Source organism: Anopheles arabiensis, chromosome 2, assembly GCF_016920715.1.
Source record: "Anopheles arabiensis isolate DONGOLA chromosome 2, AaraD3, whole genome shotgun sequence".
Classification (NCBI taxonomy): domain Eukaryota; kingdom Metazoa; phylum Arthropoda; class Insecta; order Diptera; family Culicidae; genus Anopheles; species Anopheles arabiensis.
In genome coordinates this window covers 70,122,246-70,141,971 of record NC_053517.1, presented here as the reverse complement: position 1 = coordinate 70,141,971, position 19,726 = coordinate 70,122,246, and the positions used below count along the sequence as shown (strand labels likewise).

At 40.5% G+C, this 19,726-nt stretch overlaps 1 protein-coding gene across 23 annotated transcripts in view; it reads right to left on the bottom strand.

Annotated features, from left to right (window-relative positions):
* The window catches only part of LOC120897318 (CUGBP Elav-like family member 4), a 324,692-nt gene that overhangs the window by 154,588 nt on the left and 150,378 nt on the right, over positions 1 to 19,726 (bottom strand). For 2 of the 23 annotated variants that reach the window (XM_040302096.1, XM_040302118.1), the window contains exon 1: positions 218 to 514. The exons of 19 other annotated variants lie outside the window; for them this stretch is intronic. The gene's annotated coding sequence lies outside the window, so the exon portion shown is untranslated. Of the gene's footprint in view, positions 1 to 217; positions 542 to 19,726 lie in introns of those variants that run through there. 2 more of the 23 variants (XM_040302097.1, XM_040302111.1) reach the window with 2 other exon arrangements.

The following is a 19,726-nucleotide window of genomic DNA, read 5'->3' as shown; positions in this document are numbered from 1 at the left end:
ATTTAAACCATCGCTTGTAATTATAGAATTGTCTTTCGATCGACGGTTAGTGGTATGCACAACGTTCACTTTTATCACTAAGCCACTCGTTTGCAAACCTAAAGTTGCCACGTTGTCACGTACACATTTCACATCTATTCACAAAGTTTCACGTATTGTTCTTCCCTAGCGAATTAAAGCCCCACGTGTAGTTGATTTAGCGTAGGGTTGTGAGTACCGTAAGTAAGATCTGCCACTGCGATCTTGCTGCGTAGTCGCTGAGTCGTATTTTTGGGGGATTTTGCGTCCACCGCCACCGAATCGCGGTCGTGCAGGCGTTGGTTGGCGCTCGTTCGCTTTTTGCGTTTCGCTCCGGAAAACACAGACACAGCTTATACAGACAGATAATTAAATATAACAACAAACAACAAGTGTATATGATCACGACTTAACTATACAAAACTCAATTGTAGACTGAAATCTAATGTTTGTTTGTAAGTAGGTAGAGCAGCCGGAGGACGGATATCTGTCTTTTTTATGACCGTTGCATGGGGTAGCCGCGAGGTTCTGGCAGCAAGTACCGATGCGCGGTCGCAGCACGCTCGGGTTTTTCCTGCCACGGCTTCTGGTCGGGCCAGCAACGGAAACCCGACGGGCGGTCGGTGTTCGCTTCGTTCGCACTCTCACGTACATGCAGGTGCCTGCCTGCCTTGCTTGCTGGCTCGCTCGCTCGCTCACCCACCGCGGTTGGGCTCGGAAAATTCGTTCACTTTTCTTGCCTGGGTGAGGGTGGTCCCGAACCGAGAACCGATTCTCAGAAAGGATGAAAATTCCAGCGTAACTTTTTTCCCCTCGATACGAGGCGAGCAAACAGCGAACCCTAGGACGGATGCGAACCAAGTCCTGTGAACCAAGCGGAGAGCAAGTCGGCATGCATACCGAGCCTTTTTCGAGCAGTGTGAGTGCGGGTGTTTCAACGTAGGAGAATTCGAGCAGTTCACGGGCATGTCCCGAAGCGTGCGGTTTCTCCTTCGCCACACTAACACTGTGGAGCGAACGTAAACACGCGCTCGTTCGCTACCCCATCTGGCCAAACAATGTAGCTACAATGTACCAGCGCCGGTGTTCCCCGCTCGGCCCGCTTACAAACACAGACGCGAGAGGGTTGGATGTAGTGCGCAGGTGCGTCACATTCCATGCCACTACACAAGGGACGCGTGTTCGGGCACGCTGGGAAGAAACTTCGGCAAACGGCACACTGTTGATTCTCCTGCAGCTCCCGAGCGTTACATAATTTCCTGTCGTCCGCTGCGCCCGATCAGCACAATAACAACGTCCCCCTCTTCCCCTTCCCCAAGATAATGGAACCGATAAAAGGGATGCTGAATCCGGTGGTGTGGTGTGGCAGCTTCGGAACGACGGTGCACGACTACGGCGACTACGACGACGACAACGACAGCGACCACGGCACGGTGACCTATACATCTTTGTACATGTGTGCATGGCAGGCGGCTTTTCCGGCAGGGCAGCACCTTTCACTGCACACACAGAGGCGGGGTTTTCCGGCTGCGAAACATGCGCACACATACCGTACCGGAGCGGAACTCTAATCAATGTGCCGCGGCTTCCCCGCTTCGTTGCTGCTCCATGCCGCTAGCATCTTCGATTGGATGGGAATCTATCAGTGTTTTCGGAGTTCAATCGAAAGCACTTGGGTTTTGGTAGGCATAATGCAATGATATGTACCCAAAAGCGATGTTTCGGAACAATAATTTTATGTCCTTATAGGTTTGCCTACCAATTCATAGTGGAAGAAGTCGTCTTTTGTGATCGATTAGATAGTCCAAAAAGGCCTCCCTTATTGTCGAACAGACCGAGCGCACGTTTCAGTGCTACCATCGTGACATATGTTTTCTGATTTATGATAAATTGAAACAGAAATTAACAGAACAAACTGTTTTTACATAATTTATTTTAAAACTATCGTCTCGCGAACCGTTTTACACAGTTGAAACCATTTTTCCATGTTGTGTGATGTTGCAAATAACCAAGCAACGTGAAAATGGATGATGCCATAAAACCCATGTTGATCGATTATTGTTTTATAGCAAGAGAACAAAATGAACTACGAGCTAGCGCTTGTTTTCCATCAGAGTTCAACAATAATTCGTCATTGTACATCCTTTTTCACCATAAATGATCCATCATATGAATAGAACTGTGCTGCAAAAATGTTTTACCCGCACAAGTAGGGTGATAATAAAAATACCCCATAGAAACCGATAACGTTGACAAACAAATGTAGGCGAGGGTGAAAAATCGATACTGCTTACCCATCACATGTTTACCCTCGCCTGGCATCGAGAGCGGAAACCCCTTCGGGATTCGAGTAAGGGTGGTCTTTGAATGAGTAAAAGCAATGCTGCGTTGCAGACGGCGCCCATAATTGCCTTATCATCAGTATCATCTTGTTTTGAAAGTTTTCTTTGGCATTTTTATACTTCATCTTGCTCGCTTCAATCCATTCAAAGGCTAGCGCTCTGCGACCGACAATCATACATACAAAAAGAAATGCACACGCACACATACACGCATACATACTTTCCATTTCCAATGATCTATTAATCGTTCTTCCAAACAGGAGACCACTTATAGGAGAGCGTTAACGTAGAAGTGTTCCCAGTGGTATTATTTTTTGCCTTTTTTTTGTTGGTACCGATGAAAGACAAGAGTCACACGAGTTTGGATTCTGCCCGGTAAGACTGTTTCCCCTTTGATCCTGTGAAAGAATGCTACTACATGGTTCTACCCGCCTTGCCTCAGCTTCAGTTTCCCAGTTCCCAGAGTACGGTTCAGGGTCGCTATGACTTCATTACGGTACAGTAGTCATTAAATAAATTAGCAAAGTTAAATTGAGGAATGCGGATGCGGCCGAGGTTTTTGGACGGGAAAAACCACCGACAACGGTGTGGTACCACACCACGCGGCAATCACGCGCGCGGTGTGCGCGCTTTCGGCAGCGCTAGCCACGCGTTTGTTGTTTGCCGTTTCCGTGTCGTCTGTCGTTTGAGCCGGCTCGATAAAACGCCAACTCAGCATCACTTCCGCCCCCGCTACGCATTTATGCTTCATCGGAACAGTGTTACTGCCAAATAAGAGGGCAACGGGGAGAAAGGGATGGTGTGTATGCGCGCGTGCGTGGGTGTGTGTGTGTGTGCGGATGGATTTTCTCTAGTGGAAGTACAAGATTGTAATCGCTGGAGTTGAAGCTGAACAGTTCATGCAGGGCGAGCATGAGCAGGTTGTGTGCGAGAAGAAAAAAAAACGGAAAAGTACTCGATCGCTGCACGCGTGGGCATGTGTTTGGTGCGTTCGAATCATAGACGAGCATGTCAAGTGTTTTGTTTAGGTGATAGGGAATGAATGTACGACAGCTTTCCATATGGTAGCGTGAGGTCTTTTTTTAAAGAAGATTTAATAAAAACATATTGGAGACCTTCTCTCTGTGTGTGAGTGTGTTTTTTTTCGTTTAAAAAAAAACACACACACACTCACACGAAGAAATAAAATTATACATCGGTAAATTAGCAGCAAAATATCTATTGTCTAATTTATTGTGTTCAATTTTTACATGTCATCAATAGGTACATACGTTTGCCAATTGTTGCTGTTTAATTTTAACGTATAGACACATTACTTTTTCTTCTGCTTTAGCACAATAGCCGTTGTCGGGTGAGGTCTACCTGCGCCACTTTCAGTGACCTATTGATTACCCATAGCAGGATAGTCAGTCTTTCGTATCTTGGTACGGTCCATACGGGGTTTGAACCTATGGCAGGCATGTTGTTAAGATTTTCAAGTTGACGACTGTATCACGAAATCGGTTTATCGAGAATGGTTTATAACTAAACTATTTAAAATATTCGAAGCAAAACAAATGGTCAAATTCAGCCATGTTAATGAGGTTAAGATGAGTTAATGAAGTAATGAGGTATGTAATGAACCTCTTTGATTGTGTGTAAAAATCGATTACACAATTTAAATATTAAAGATTGGCTGGTTGAGGAATCTTTATTAATGTGTATGTTACGGTTATCAGAAGGATAAAACAAAACAAAATATATCAATTTCTACTGAATGGCAGACTGTTTGACTTGAACTGTCAAATCGCAATCGTCGTTGATCGCATTTCGAAAATCGCCTGTACTTTTAATTAATCAAGATGCAGTATAAACCATACATTCCAGTGCATCATAACACTTTTTGTTAATACTGCAACAACCACAACAAACTGTGCCGAATCTGACAATTGTGCAATCGAAGATGACCAGAGTGTTATTAAATTGGACAGGGTAGCTTATAACATATGAAATGTGATCAAGTGGTAGACAGCATTATTTATTCATAAAGACGATTGTTATAAACATGTATAAAATTGTTTATAGGACTGGTAAACTCTGTTTTTCTAAGTATCACTTGGTTTAAGCATATTCATTGATATAAAATCTTTTCAAGTGTTATAACATAAAAATAAATGCTTAAGTTATAGTTATGTACGTAAGAATTAGTATTAAAACTTTCAGATGTTTAATTTTAATGATAAAATTGCAATTGCAATACAATATTAATTATATATTCAACGATTGCTAGTTTATAAAAAAACGAGTACATATAAATGTTTAAACCTCTTGATAGTACTTATCCCTTATACTACTGTTCATCGGTTGGCATCGCAATGAAGCTGAATATCCTTGAAATCATGATCCTGTTTTCCATGCTGATAAATTCATTGGACCATATAACAGAGAGGAGGTAAACAAAAAACAACTCACGCAGAACATAAAACAACTCCGAAGAGAGCCACGCACTCTTCGCAACGTCAAGAAATCGGATATTTATTAAAACAACGCAACGGTGGAAAAACAGAAGCACTTCAGGAAGGATCACTATTCAGGGTGTATATATCCGTAGGCGTCCGGCACTCGAGTGTCCTTCAGCAGGCCGTAAGGCGAATTGCGTCCATCGGATTGATAATAAGATTTCGCTCGGCGCATCGGGCTGTTATACCGCCGCTGGCTTTTCGCTTCTTTTCCAAGCGGGCTTTCTTCTGTCAACATGCGACTGACCATATCCCCGTTTGGATGGTTTTAATTAGCTCCTGGAAGCTGGAACTGGAGATTCACAGTCAGGCGCGTTTCCCTTTCTATTGCATCGCAGTAGTAGAAAATGGAATCCGAGACCAATCCTGAATGAAAACGTTCGCTAAGAAACTAACAACATCATCCTTCGTCCAGATCCCATGAAGTGTGTTTTTTTATAAATAAATAACGCCCTTGCAGCTCGTTTTGCCTTTCTTTTCTTAGTGGCTGTTTTGCGTGTAGGTTCATCTTTGTTATTTGGTGATATTGCGCGATCTGACTACTGGACAGTTCATTGTAAATTTGATCATATTTCGTCGTTTGCCGCTTCTGGCAGGTAGTAGCTTAAGATTTTCCTAGACCCAAAAAAAAAAAAGACGTTGTCAACGGGAATAGATCCAGTTTCAAACTAAATTAATTAACCATTGCCTAAAGCGTCTCTAAGACGAGATTCACGTGTATCATGGCTACAGCCGGGTGGGCTATAATTTTATGTTTCATTATGCAAACACACCAACCAAGCTCCAAAAGGTCCCGAAGCTGGGAGTAGAATCAAAGGAAGTAAGTGACGCAACAGTCCAAAATGTTCATTTTCTAAACAGAAGCCGTCAAAAAGCATTCAGCAGCATTTTGAATGCTTTAACTTACATCACAATCGTACGGCTTGTGTTATACAAACTTTCTTCATTATAATTTAGCTCCAGGGGAACCTGTGAACTTTCTTTCTCTCACTCTATCTGTTTGTTTGACACATTTTCTTTTTTATTATACCTACCCGTCCCAGCCACGCTAATGGTTTGGCCAGCAGGAAAATCGGGCAGGTGTCATAAATAAAAATATAATTTGATCCATACAAGTTAATTCGGCCGTGACACGCTGGCACCGAACCATGCCAGCTGCACATCGAACGCTGCCGATTGGCCGACAGCACTGATCAGCAAAATTGACAGCGGACTCCGTCGCGGTGCCCGGCGAAGATTGTACTTCTGTTTCGACGCGGCATAAGATCACGCCAGCGATATGCTTCAATATTTCCCGTTAACACATCGTTCGTTCCGGTGACTCGATTCTGTGTGACATTAAATAGGAGGAAACTCCCATCATCCTGAGCAGTCGGAGAACTGTGTTTTCGTGGGAGTGAAACCTACTGCCCGTTTTCCTCATTTTCGTTCCGCACTCTTCCACCTCGCCAGGCTCCAGCCCTTGAGACAAAAAGTGTAAGAATCTTATCGGCGATAATGATCTGGAAATGTCATAATAATTTCATCAAAGCGTGAAATAAGAAATATTTCACCCTCAACCAGACCAGGCATGGAGAAATCGTTTTCCACTGGGCAGCATAAGCATCGGCAACATTGTCTTCCCTCCGTTCTGAGGAACGGTTGAAGCGGTCATTTTCCAGCCTGCCATCCCAACTCATGTGTGTTTGTGCGTGCTTGTGTGTGTGTGTGAATGCCTGTGTTTTGCTGGTTGAATTTTCCACTTGGTCCTGGATTTTGTTTGTTTTGTTTTTCTTTCCCTGTCCAGACCGTAGTGAAGTAACGATGGTTGGCGGCGCTTTTATTGTGTTTATCTTTTCCACCAAATCTATGATAAACACGCGGGATTCGTTGTCGGCGTTGTACTATCTCGATGGTAGATGTTCATGTCTTCAGTTTCTTTTTTTTTGCAGGAATATTTTCTTCTCTTGCTCGCACTCTTAGATTATCTCTAACGGTAGCACTTCCCATTTCACTCATTGTGGTGTGTGTACCGGCGTTTTCCTCCTTTTCCCATTTTACCCATGTTTTTTCACGATCCATCGTCATTGCACTGTTGCAGAGTTTATCGCTCGATGGCGACGAGACAAAAGTGACTTTGTTAATCCACCGTCCCCGAAATGGTCGTTCCTTCCGGCGATCGTTTGAAGTTTCGCATACTACCTCTTGCTTCGTGCAACACGTTATCTCCCTTCCTAGCTCCTGGTCTGTCACAGGATTTTCTTTGTCACTTTACCGCGCCAAACACTCATCAGACGATGGGTGGATTACCAAGCAATTGTCCCTAGTGGATGCTGGGACGGTGCGGTAGTGTTGAATCTCTCCGTAGGAAAACAAAAACAGGCATGTCATCTTTCTTTTAACCAACCGCAAGATGTAAAATTATGTGGTTTTACGAATTTCTGCGAATAAACGAACGCTCGTGGGAGTCAAAGAGAGCCTAGCGAAACTGATGGTGGGGCACGTTGTGAAATATCTTAATTACACCTACAGGGCGACAGACTTTTTTTACGGTTAGTAGTTGTTGTTTTGTGCTTGCTAAACCCGTATGATAGCGTTTTAAGTTAGATTGGGGTTTTAGTGGTTCCTTTTTGTGTGGTGAAAAAACTAAATTATTCAATGTGCGTAAGCAGAATTATCCAAACTATTATTTTCATAATATTTTATGCTTCATGGTAGAATTTCGAAAAAATCATATAAAATAATTAGATAACAAATCATTATCGATAGAAAATCTTGTTTATTAAACTTTTTAAAATTATACGTGGCTATATAACATTTGTTAAACTTCAACACCATGAGCTTGCAGTTGTTATTGTTTACGCTTTAGAATTACGCTCAAACTCAGGGGAGACATCTTCAGCCAATGTGACGAGGGACGGAGCGGTTTTGTAGCCAAATTACGCAGATTCTGCAGACTATGGTAAACGGCCAAGGAAGCGATGATTTTATGTTTACGATTATTATTTTTATTATAGCACGTTGTGATTTCTTTTATTTGCTTTGCGGTTTTGCTGTGCGTAGAACGAAATGAAGTGTTCACTTCTATTATTTTCACAAAGTCTTAAGGAAGCAAACATTGTGGCAAATGCCACTGTTTATACTCGGTTGTTTAGAGCCCGCCAACTGCCACGTCATGTCGACGGCGATGATGTGCTCCAGCCTTAAGAGGTTTTATTTGCAGTAGAAACGCAATAATTGTTCATGGTCGCGAGGAGTTTGAAGTGCGTTAGATAAATCCCAAGTCGTCTTGAGTGGGTCATATTTTTACAGATGAAAAAAAACTAAGTTTAAACTATTTTTTTATTATTTGATTATGCCTAGTAACAGCAACATATCTGGCAATTCACAATTTCAATTCAAAGTTTAATTTTCAGTGGTTATTCTACATATATGTTATAAGAACATTATTATACTTCAATAAACACATTTTAAGGTTGAAAAGCGGTTTTCTTAGCGATAGTTAAATTAATATTTACATGTCAAGAAATTTACGTAATATTTAAAAGCGGATGCTTAAAAGCCCGAAATTGAATTAAGTAAGATCATTTGTCCTGCCATCACTTCTTGTGATTTGTTCTGCCAACACAATACAGAATCATCTGTAGAAGGCCAATTTATTTTATTTAGATTTAATTTGATTCGCTTGAGTGAAATGCTATTAATCATATTTTATTCCAACTGGAGTACCTTTTCTTTCGATCCTGAATCTCGTGTTTTGATTTTTACTTGCTGCTTTAAAAAGCCCATCATGCATTGGAGTGGGCAGGTAATGTAAAAAGTTTTACAACCATAGATTCATTTTCCATCGCCAGACTTTAGACAGCTGCGTGGTTGGCTCCGATGGTTCAATGGTATGACCATTTGTTAGAGAAAGAGAATGACCGAAAGAACCGAGAGGGAGTGTGGTCTCAAAATGGCTGAACCGCAAGAAAACCCTAACAGTGTCAAGATCAATCGCAATGAGAAGAAAATAGAAATTATGTAAATAGTTTCATGCTGTAAAAGCCAAGTGAAGATGAAACAATCTATAAATCATTGCCCATGCGCTCGTGAAACGTGGAAGCTGTTGCGGTCGTAAGTGGTTCTTTGATCCCAGTTTGTATTCCGCTCCGTCTGTGCTTGGTAAGTGGACAAGGTGAAATACAGATCCGATTCACCATCTAAAAAAAATCGTATAGGGAGTGTAGGAGAAAAAGTTTCGCCAAACAGCAATTACAAAACGTACTTACCGACGTTAAAAAGTTACTTAACGATCTTTACTTCACCACCGTTTCTTACGCTACGGATAGGTTTGCAATTTATTTCTTCAAGCCATTGCAATCATCATCATCATCATTATCAACGGCGTCCACGACTCATTTTTATGTGGCGTATTTTCATGTTCGCGAAGCGAAAATGATCATCTAGAGAATCACGCTGTAGCGAAGGTATGTAATCTTACAAGGAAAAGTTTTTAGACTCCATTGTCCTTTTCAATTTGGTGCAGCGCTTGGTAGTTTGCTTGCTTCTAGTAGCCAATGCACTAACGATTTTAAAGAACCTGTGAATTTGAGTAGGGCGTGAAAGGTAAGGTTGTTGAAGAATAAAGACAGAAAAAGAATCTTTATAGCAAGTCTCGCTAAAATCACCTTTCGAAAATCGTTACAAATCTCCAACGCAGAAACTTTCGACACAACAAAGTATTACACCCATAAAAATGTGTTACATTGTACATTTACTTGACATGAAAATAAATTTTATGTTTTCTTACAATGTACAAGCAGAAAGTTTTAAGAAAGTTGTTTATGTTGCAGCACAATCTAATTCGTTCATTTGAATCATACTGGCGTCTCACTTCTCGGGATTGTATAACATATAAACCAATGGTGCCATTTGTTCATTGTCAATGAACGAATAAAACAGATAGGCACTATAGCTGTAGAATGCATCAATTGAACTTAATAGCGTTTGTAATGGCTTCTTTCTTGTTACCAAAATTTGTCAATTTTTTCACTTTTTATGTTCTATTTGTCGTAAAAGATGTTGTTGGAGATACGTCTTGCCAAATATGAATCTCATATGAATATCTATATATATATTCAATCGAAAACATCTCGGGCAATGAACTTAAAGTTTGTATAAAAGTTGAGTAAAAAACACGTTATAAATTTCAATGCACTTCCATTCCACCACCGCTGGGGATGCTAAATCATCACGCTCTGTTCATAACTTACGATCAAATATTCAGCACCGGGCTGAATTGATGACACATAAACCGTTTTCCCGAGTCAGTTTAAAAATCACGAAACCAACGCATCTCAGAACCCTTGGCAAAATTGGTATCCGTCGATTGGTCGATTCTGTCCCGTTCGATCATTGTCACGTCGGGATGAAACCATTAGTAGCTGTAGTGGTTTGGGACATATACACGGAATCGACAATATATATATCTGTTCCTGAGCTCGTGCCGGCTGTGGTTGCGGGGCGGATTTTGCCATCCACCGCCGGCAGTTCATCACTAGCCGGACACACATAAAGCGCACTGCGAGCCCACGGAAACCGATCATTCGTTCCGAGTATCGTTCTACCGGGTTCCCAAGGGTTTCCGCTCCAGCACACGAGTTGCCTGAGCGAATCGATAAGTAGTGACAGCAAGGTTCACAAAACCGTGCATACGTGGACACCCGGTACACAGGGTAGGAAAAAAACATCCCGAAACAAACATAAATGGATCGAGCTGTGGGAGAGAGAGAGAGAAAGAGAAAGAGAAGTGAAAACGATATGACAGTCATAATCGTCAACCATATTTTTCCGTCATCACCGGAATCCTTGCCGTTCGTGCCGGGCAGGGTGTTCCTTCTTGCAAAAGATCCTTTTACGGGCTGATGGATATGTACGGTGTCAAGCCGGAAGGGGTATGTGAATTGGAATGGTTTTATGTTCTTGGGGATCGTGTTTCGCTGAACGCGGATGAAGAATTGCATATTCGCAGGCTTGCCAAACCCATTCTAAATGATGGTGAGAGCAGGAGTAATTTTAACCTTCTCCATGAGCAAAATTTATTGATCGGCAATATATTAGCGTGTGAGTGAAATGGCCATATGGTCCAAAATAAACCATACGCAACAGTAGACCAGTGTCGGAGTCATGGATATGCCACTGTTTCTCAAAAAAATGTGCAAAATTGCTTGTGTGTGAGAAACGTGTGAATCACTTTCGGCATCAACTTTCATGCCGTCGACAAAACCGCAATGCATGACTAACGGCGTGAACTAAGCAAATGCTCAACATGGTGCGAACATCACGCATCACTTTGAGAAAAATGAAAAACTGCTACTCTTATGACTTTAGAGGCAACGTCATCGTTGCAATGCCGACTGTAAAAATGTGAAACACACACTCACATATCCAAACAACACGCCTGGCAACAGAAATGCAATCGGTGTAGTGAAGCAAATCCAATCGTGCGTTTATGAGCAAAACATGTACCAACGGTAATGAAACCAATTATCGATATAAAATGTTCTTACAGCTTCAGCCCAGAGCCGATTGCGATAGCTATTGTAAAAAAGGCAGCTACAGTTTGACGCAAGCCCAAAAACGTGTCACACATCTTGGGACCAAAGCGAGTTTTACGCTTTATGGCATACGGAAAAACATGAACTAAAACCGATCGATCAATACGAAATGACGTCCAGAGGATCTGCCACGCAGCGTGAATTAGCTTTAGAGTTTTTTTATGTTAGCACTTTTGATCTATTTCATTTAATTTTAGGTAAAGTACTGCAATTCATAGTTTTATGGTGGTTGATCTTGTTTTTTTTTATTGATGTTGATTTGATTGATATTCACAGTATAGGGATTGTATTCAGTAAAACTTTAAAAATAAACTGTTTAAAGGAAATGTATTGTTTTTTTTTAATGCAAATATTGGTTTCACGTGAACAATAACCTATTAATAGTCGACAAAGATTGAAAACATCGTCACGATCCGGACACTAACACGATACCATTGATATGAAATCTTATTTTATTCGAAGGAAATTTGAAAGCAATGTACTTTATAATTGCCTGACATATAAATGACAGTGGTCTCCAACCTGTGGTCTGTGGCGTTAACAAACGTGGTCCGCGAAAGAATACATATGAAAAACTTATTACTATACTTATCGTGCATTTTTCCTCTTAAAAGTAAGATGAAATTTTCAACATGCACGTCTCGAATGAGATTTAATTTTATTTTTTATCAAAAACTTTGAGCTAAGACTACAAACTGTATGCCCTCAATGGATGGATCACGGCAAATGTATTTTCAAAACCAAGTGGTCCGCGATCCTAAAAAGGTCGAAGAGCACTTTCTTCGAGTTTGGTTTAATGTTATTTTAGAGCTGTTTTAGAATTGACCAATTTTCAGTTGAGTTCCGCTATGCGAACAAGTTTTGACGCACAGTCCATCAAAAAAAGGTTGTTTTTTCCATTAATGAATTACAGTGGAGCGCCGTTTATCCGGGCACCTTTTATCCGGCTTTCCGTTTATCCGTGCTGTTAAGAAATGACAGTTCAATACAAAAGTGATATTGGGTTATGAGGAGGATATTTGAAAAAGCGGTTATAAGAGCATATTGTCATAACAAAAAACACTATAATTCTAAACTAAAAACTAAACTCTAAACTAAAAAAATAATTTAGAAGTTAATAAAAACTGAGTTACTTTTATCGAAAAATAAGAAAAATTTCCAAAAAATAACCAGGAATTGGTGATAAAATATACCATTTGACTCATTATCCGTGTTATTCGTTTATCCGTGCTTATTAAATTTAATACATTTTAAAACAGTATTTCAAACCTCTATCTTAGACTGTTTGACAAAATGTTTATGAAAAAGCTGTACAAAATATCAATTATATATGAGTTGACATGATCGTATATACGCCGATTCGGCATTTGTTTACATATTTTATTTGTATGCATCGGGCTGAAAAGATTTGTAATTAAAATATTTGTGGTATGCTGTTTTACAAGGAGCGTTAACATGACTTCAGCCGCCAACTGTAAAGCTGCGTTCAAAAAAACTAACCAGTATGATGAAGACCTTCATTATTGTACAAAACAGTTTGGAATCAATTGCAATTACCAAGTAACTAGGACCAACAACTAATGTCGCAGGGTTAAATAAAAACACCACAAAAATGAATGCTCAACTTTTACTCTGCCATCACGCTTGACGCACCAAGGGCAACCGACACTTTGCTTTGTGGCACTTAAACGTGCCTTTGTGCGAGTCGAGTAGTTTTTGCTGTCTTTTGCATTTCCAATTTCCAGAAATTTTTCTTAATTTTTTCGTTCAATTCATTGACAACGATATTATTCGAGAGATCCCACAATCATCACAAAGTGCTTGGAATAATCGTCCTTAAGGGGATGTAAAATAATTCTCAACTTTTGCTTCGTTTGCTGGAGGCTCTTTCAATTTTTTCCTAATGGTGGATTCTTCACATCCAATAGTTTACTTTCCTTTTCATTTTTTTACGTCTCCATTCTTCAGGAGTAAAGAGTTGTCCTATGCTGAACCGACCCATCGAACCTAGCATCGCGATCACTTTGATTGAGAGCTTCTGCTTTCTGTATGCTTCATTTAAAAACTGGACCTCAAGGATTTCGGGCCCTACAACGTTAAAGTCCGTCTCAGTCCCTTCTAAGAGAGAAATTGCTTTTCCCAAATGCAACACAAAAACGTAAGCAAAGCGATAAGACATTTTTGTCTGTTCCGGCCGCGGTGTGCATTGGAGGATATCGGAGCGAACGACGTGTACACTTCCCAAGACGAACAAAGCCAACCAAAGCCAACCCGGCGGCCCTCAATGTTAACCCCACTCGACACAGGCAAAATATGCCATTTGCCAGCCGGTTCCTTTAGCCGTTGGGAAACGTCTCTTTGGGCTGTAAATGCTCTGCTTTCTAGAGTCAGGGCAAGATTTTCCGCACATTTACTTCGTGCCCCAGTGGTTCGATTGTCGAAACAATTACGCCTAACGAAAGCTGCTGGAAATAAACACGATCAACTTCATGCCACTACTTGTTATCTCGAGTGCTGGGCAAATTTCTAAAGCCAAGCTGGAGGGCACATATACTTTCAACAACGGATACATATGCGGTCATCAGGAAAATTTACCCTCGGACATACTAAGCTCGACACAGCCGATTAGCTTGAAGAAAAGGCATTGCTGCTTGTTTTCTATTTCCCTTTTTTGAGTTATACGCTACAATCCTAATAGAAACGACAACAGCAGAAAAAAATAATTTAGATTTTTTAAGTCAATTTAGTAGTTTTTTTGTCAATCAAGCGAACAGAACAGGTGCTATAGACTAAGATGGATTTTTTTCTAGAAACATCAAATTAAGCCTTCACCTAATAAACTTTGGATCTAATATTATTCAATACAGTGCATTTTGAATCACATGACAGTGTGTCTTGAAGACGAAACATGCATAATATAAATGAAAAATGTATTGTGTAATTCAATCTTTCAAAATCAAGGAATTCAAACCATTACGGTATCGAAACACGGAAGAGTCTACATTATATGAATTCGATTTTTAACTCAGCCAGATGGGAGTATTACATGCTAGCTTTACTTGATAAATATTTAATTCTTCTGTTTAGTATTTTTTTATGTATTTCAAGTGTTTAAACATATATTTTATTATTACATGTCTGTTATCTGTACCTATGATGGCACTATTGTAAAACATGCCAAAAACCAAAAAGGAAAAAAGGGACAACATACAATTAATTTAAGTAAGTAAAATTACAAAAACCTCTGCATTAAATATTTGCCGTCAAAAATTTTTCCTTTTCTGTTCATTCTGGCATCCTGGCTATTCAATCCAATATTAATTCTTATTTAATCGGGTTCGGCGTATTTAAGTCTACTACAACTAGTCTACGGCGTCTTTTAGGTACTAACACCAATATGTTTGAGTTCAAGCTACAATTCGACACATCATATACGCAACACATTGTATGTAACAAAAAATATAAACTTTTTAGTATTTACTTCAATCTATTTCATAAATTTAAACAAACATATCCAGGTTGTTGCTAATCAGACATTTTTTCGCAGTTTCATATGTAATATGTAATATTACTAAATTAGTATGATTTCGCATTACTTTTAAAGTATACTTTTTCGCTACCTACACCAATACATAGGTAAAACACCTTACTCATCCTTTTACAACATTCACGAGGTTCATCAACATTACAGGGAACGAAATAATGCAGCCCATTCGCTGGATAAGCTGACAAGCGGTTGCAGTGCTTCCAAACGCTTTATTCACGACGCAAGGGGTGGATATTGGTAGAAAAGTGAGAAAAATCGATATATTCAAAATAGGTGACGGGTCGTCGTCGTTGTCGCTGTCGATGGCGGGAATGGTGGCGGTCTGTTTACACTAGATAGCACCCTGATGATAGTGCGGCCTGGTGCCCGCCTGCAAGGGGACGGGAGAGTTAACGTACGAGTTTACGCATCATTGGGAGAGCTATCCAACTCATTCCAAACTCTACAGACACACATACACACACACACACATGACGATGAAATTGTAGAACGTTGATATTGTATATATTGAGACATTAAAATGGCAAAATCACACAAACGCAATGCGTCCCCACCAACGGTACGCGTATAACCTCAAGCTCATGCCTCAAGTTCTGCCCCTTTGTGTCACCCCTTCAAACACGAGACTGCCCCGACGAACGGCTTCCGAAACACCAAAACGTACCCTTTGAGCCAGACCAAGGGATTTGTTGTGCGAGAACCGCAAGCGTGCAACAGGGTGAGAGCATCGCTGTGCCAACTGATAGCTCGTGTGTACCATCGGAAGGGTTTGCTAGCACGGCTGTGTGAGAGTTTGTGTAAGCATGAGTGTGTAATTATGTGTGATCCCGTTTTATGAATATGATTATTGCATGTAAACAAAACCACACATGCAAGCAGTAGAAACGCGTTGCCGTTGTTGGGTTTTTTCGGCCCAACGACCCTTGTACAGTGGCGGTTAGCTACAATGTCTTGGTTGTACGAGTGTATGCCTTGGCGTTACATTTCAACTGCGTATTGCGTCTAGTTCAGGCGTGTGAGCACTTGGGACGATGGGCGAACCGAAACAGCCAGTCCGCTCAAGGGCAACAAGCTACAAATGATAAATGCAATTTCTATGTTAATTTTGTTTTGCCACCCGGCTTCCAGTACACAGTGCGAACAGCGAGGGCAATTTCAACAAAGAGAACGTGCAAAACTGGCAGCTTTTTCATCGTTCATGAGTGAAAACGAGGTTAAAGTTGGAAGAAGCAGCTCTCTTCTTGTGACAAGCGAATCAAAGTTTACCCCTGCAAAGGGTGAACAACCGATGAGAAACTGCAAACGATTTAAACCGTGGCTGGAAAGGCTGTTGATTAAATGGAAATAAATCAGTATGCACCGGTCAACCGGGTCCAGGCGTCGGACTATCGGAGAAGTCAATTTTTAATTACACGCCATGAAGGAACCCCTCAGCATAATACTTCCGGGGTTGGTGCTTCCAATCCCTGCGGTTCTCTGGGCGAGTGTGTGTGAATATCGACCGGACATACAGTTAATCCGCGAGGACCGGGCCGAATAATGTAATGAATACAAATTCAAATTAGATTTCCACTACGCTGTGCCTTGATCGACGCAGAAACAACGTAAGGTTCCGCTATCAAAGGGGGGTTCACTGAAGGGGTTTTTTTTATACTGCAAGTTGGTAGCTTTGGTTACAAAAAAACTTATAGCAGAATAAAGACGAAAAAGTGATTTTAATTAATTTTGAACCTCGAAACTGCACGGAAAGCCGAGGATCAAAAGGATTACGCACCGATAATTGATGTGTCGTATCGACCGCTGGTACGACAGTCGATAAAAAAGAAAACATCTTTGGTTATTTACCCATACTTTTAGTAAAAAAACTTCTCAAAATATGTTGTTAATGTTGGCTTATTTTACAGTTCTATCAAGCAATGTATGTGACTATAACACTTTATTAAGCAATTATACATTATTTTGTAAATCATTCGAAAAAGAAATAGTTTGGTTATTACAACGAAGCAGTGGTAATAGTTGGGAAACATTTTTCTTTGAATAATTTTGTGTGAATATTACCATATAATTTCTTATTCACACATCAAAAAGTGTTAAATAGTAAATACTCTGTTTACAAATTAAAGCAGTGCAAGCCATACGGGTTTAATTAGCATTTATTCAAAAACTTTTAGCACTTATGCCATATTGACCAATAGCCCTTTTAACTGAATTAAATATGGCCAATCGATCTAAAGAAATCTGGTAAGTACGAATTTTTATGAATCAGTGAAAAATATCTAAAAAAAATGTATAAAACTTTAATAACTCATACTATGCACTTCCCAACTGTAGTACATGTTGAGTTTTTCATTTTTATGTTATTCGATGCAACATAGCCCAGACCTTTAAGGATTGTCAAAGCTAGTCCTGTGCATAGGAGATTTAGTAAATACGAGATATGCAGGACAAGAATATTGTAATGATTTTGATTATTTAAACCAAACTTTACTCATGTTGATGGAAACATATTGGAATTCAAGTTCTATTTAAAAGCAATTAATATGCTTTATTATGTCACTTTTCCGTCGCTACAGCCGTTTAGCAATCGTGCTACAAGAAACGCTCACGGTCTCGCGGCTTCATCAGATAGTCCGTAATTGACATGATTTAGACACACACAATTTTTCAAAAGGGTACTAATATTTATCTACTTTTGAAATGTACAACATATCTTCCGTGGCCGTAAATTACATCGAACTGACCACGCTATTTCATGCACAATCAGGAAAATTAAACGTAGGGCAAAGTCATACAAAAAAGTGAAATCGAGCAAGTTTATTAACGTCAGATGATGAGTATAAAGGATAAAGAAAAAAAGCTAATGTGGTAAAACGATGAGCGAATGGTACCAAAACAATTAATGATAATGTAATTCAATATTTATGCTTCAACTGATAGAGTTGTTGTTGATACATTTACGAGGGCTGAAAAACAGTAATTTATGTACGTGGTTCGGTCCAGGTTTACCTCTACCGAGCGACGAAATGGCACAGAGTGGTGCAGCGGTGTAGCGTTTTTTTGTAAGTCCTACTTTACCTCGCTGGCATGTGGTTAAGAATGAATTGTTTTCGATACGGAAAGCCAACGTGCAGGCAGGTGTGTAAGTAATGTGAGCTTGAGAGCAAGCAGAGCCAAACAGAAAACAGCACAGACAAAAAAGGCTCGTCAACCACCTGCACACGAATTGCACACAGCAACAACAAAAAAGACCGAATCACACGACAAAGGCGGAGAGCGCATAATTCAACATTAAATCGTTAGGTTGTCACAAACGGTGGAGGGCTTTTCGGAAGGGTGAACGCTTTGCCGCAACACCAGCAACAGTGTGTAACGCAAAAGTCAAGAAGGATCCAACAAAATCCTGTGACAGATTCCAAGAACCACTTTAGGCAACTGGGGCCAGTTTTGAGGGGACATTAAACGTTACCAGGGGAATGGGAGAAAAATGCTGATGTAATGTACTTAAATTACATGGTTAAAAACAAATTAATTAGTTACCCTCGCGCGTTTCGGATTTCCGTCCGTCCGTCAGGCCTATATGCTGCCCCTGGAAGCATTTTGGGACATTGTTGTCCCAGCCCTGGATACTATGGTCGAAATGGCTTGAGGGGTAACAAATGGGAAGGCAGTAAATGCTTGATTTATGTATGTATGTGTATGTTTCGTACAGCATGCCAGCACACGGCCACGATACGCTGAGCCGATAGTACTTTTGTTCGCTTGAGGACGAGAGTCCCACAAGGGCTTGCAGGATGAAAGGCACGCCGAAACGCACCGATTTTAACGTTGGTTTTACAATTTCATTAACGATTGCAAAGTGTTTTTCATTTGTAGCAACAATTTTCCACCATTTTAGCGAACACGAGCTCACGTTCCAATCATGAAGGGCTAGAGAGTACCGAGGGAAAATTAAGCTTTGGAACGGTGGATAGGTATTCACATTTACCTGGAATAAATTTGGGAAAGATATCAAATTTTGGTACACGGCACGATTCACGGCTTGGCTCAGGTTACTATAGATGCATGGAATACACAAAAACATACGGTTTTACATTGGATTTACTTGCCAGGAGATACGCTGGTGCAGCAATGGGCATGCATTTTGGGAATGAGATTCATACTGTAGGGGAGCTTCTGTGGAAAGCGTGTTTCATTTTATGCTCTCCACAAGCAAAAAAAAACACACACACGCACACACGAAAAAAACAAACGAGGTAAAACTTGTTTGACGAATATTATTTACACCAAACCCGAGCATTTCTCCGACTTCATGTTTACTCGAGCGCCGTTCCCGCTGGCAGATAGTAAACATTGCAATGAAATTAATATTTTTATGGATGTTTGTTTGCGAACAAATTCCCCCTGTCCTTCGTGTCACCAGCCATCCCGCCCAATAAGCGAGTATAAAAAAAACAGGAGGGACTGAGAAGAGGAGAAACCCCCGTTCGTAGAATGAAACCAAATAATAACCGGACTATAATTATGAAATTGCAGCAGGCGTGGATAGAGAACATCGTTTTGTTGGCCAAAAATTAAATCCTTCCTGTAGATTCATCCGCTGGGAAAGTTTCTGTTCCGCTTACCTGTGTATGGGAGAAAAAAGTGAAAGAAACAAACAACAGAATTAGCAATGTGGAATGCATTTTAACGAAAAGTTTGTTATGCATACAGTTTGCAGAAATATTGTTCAAAGGTAGTGTATTG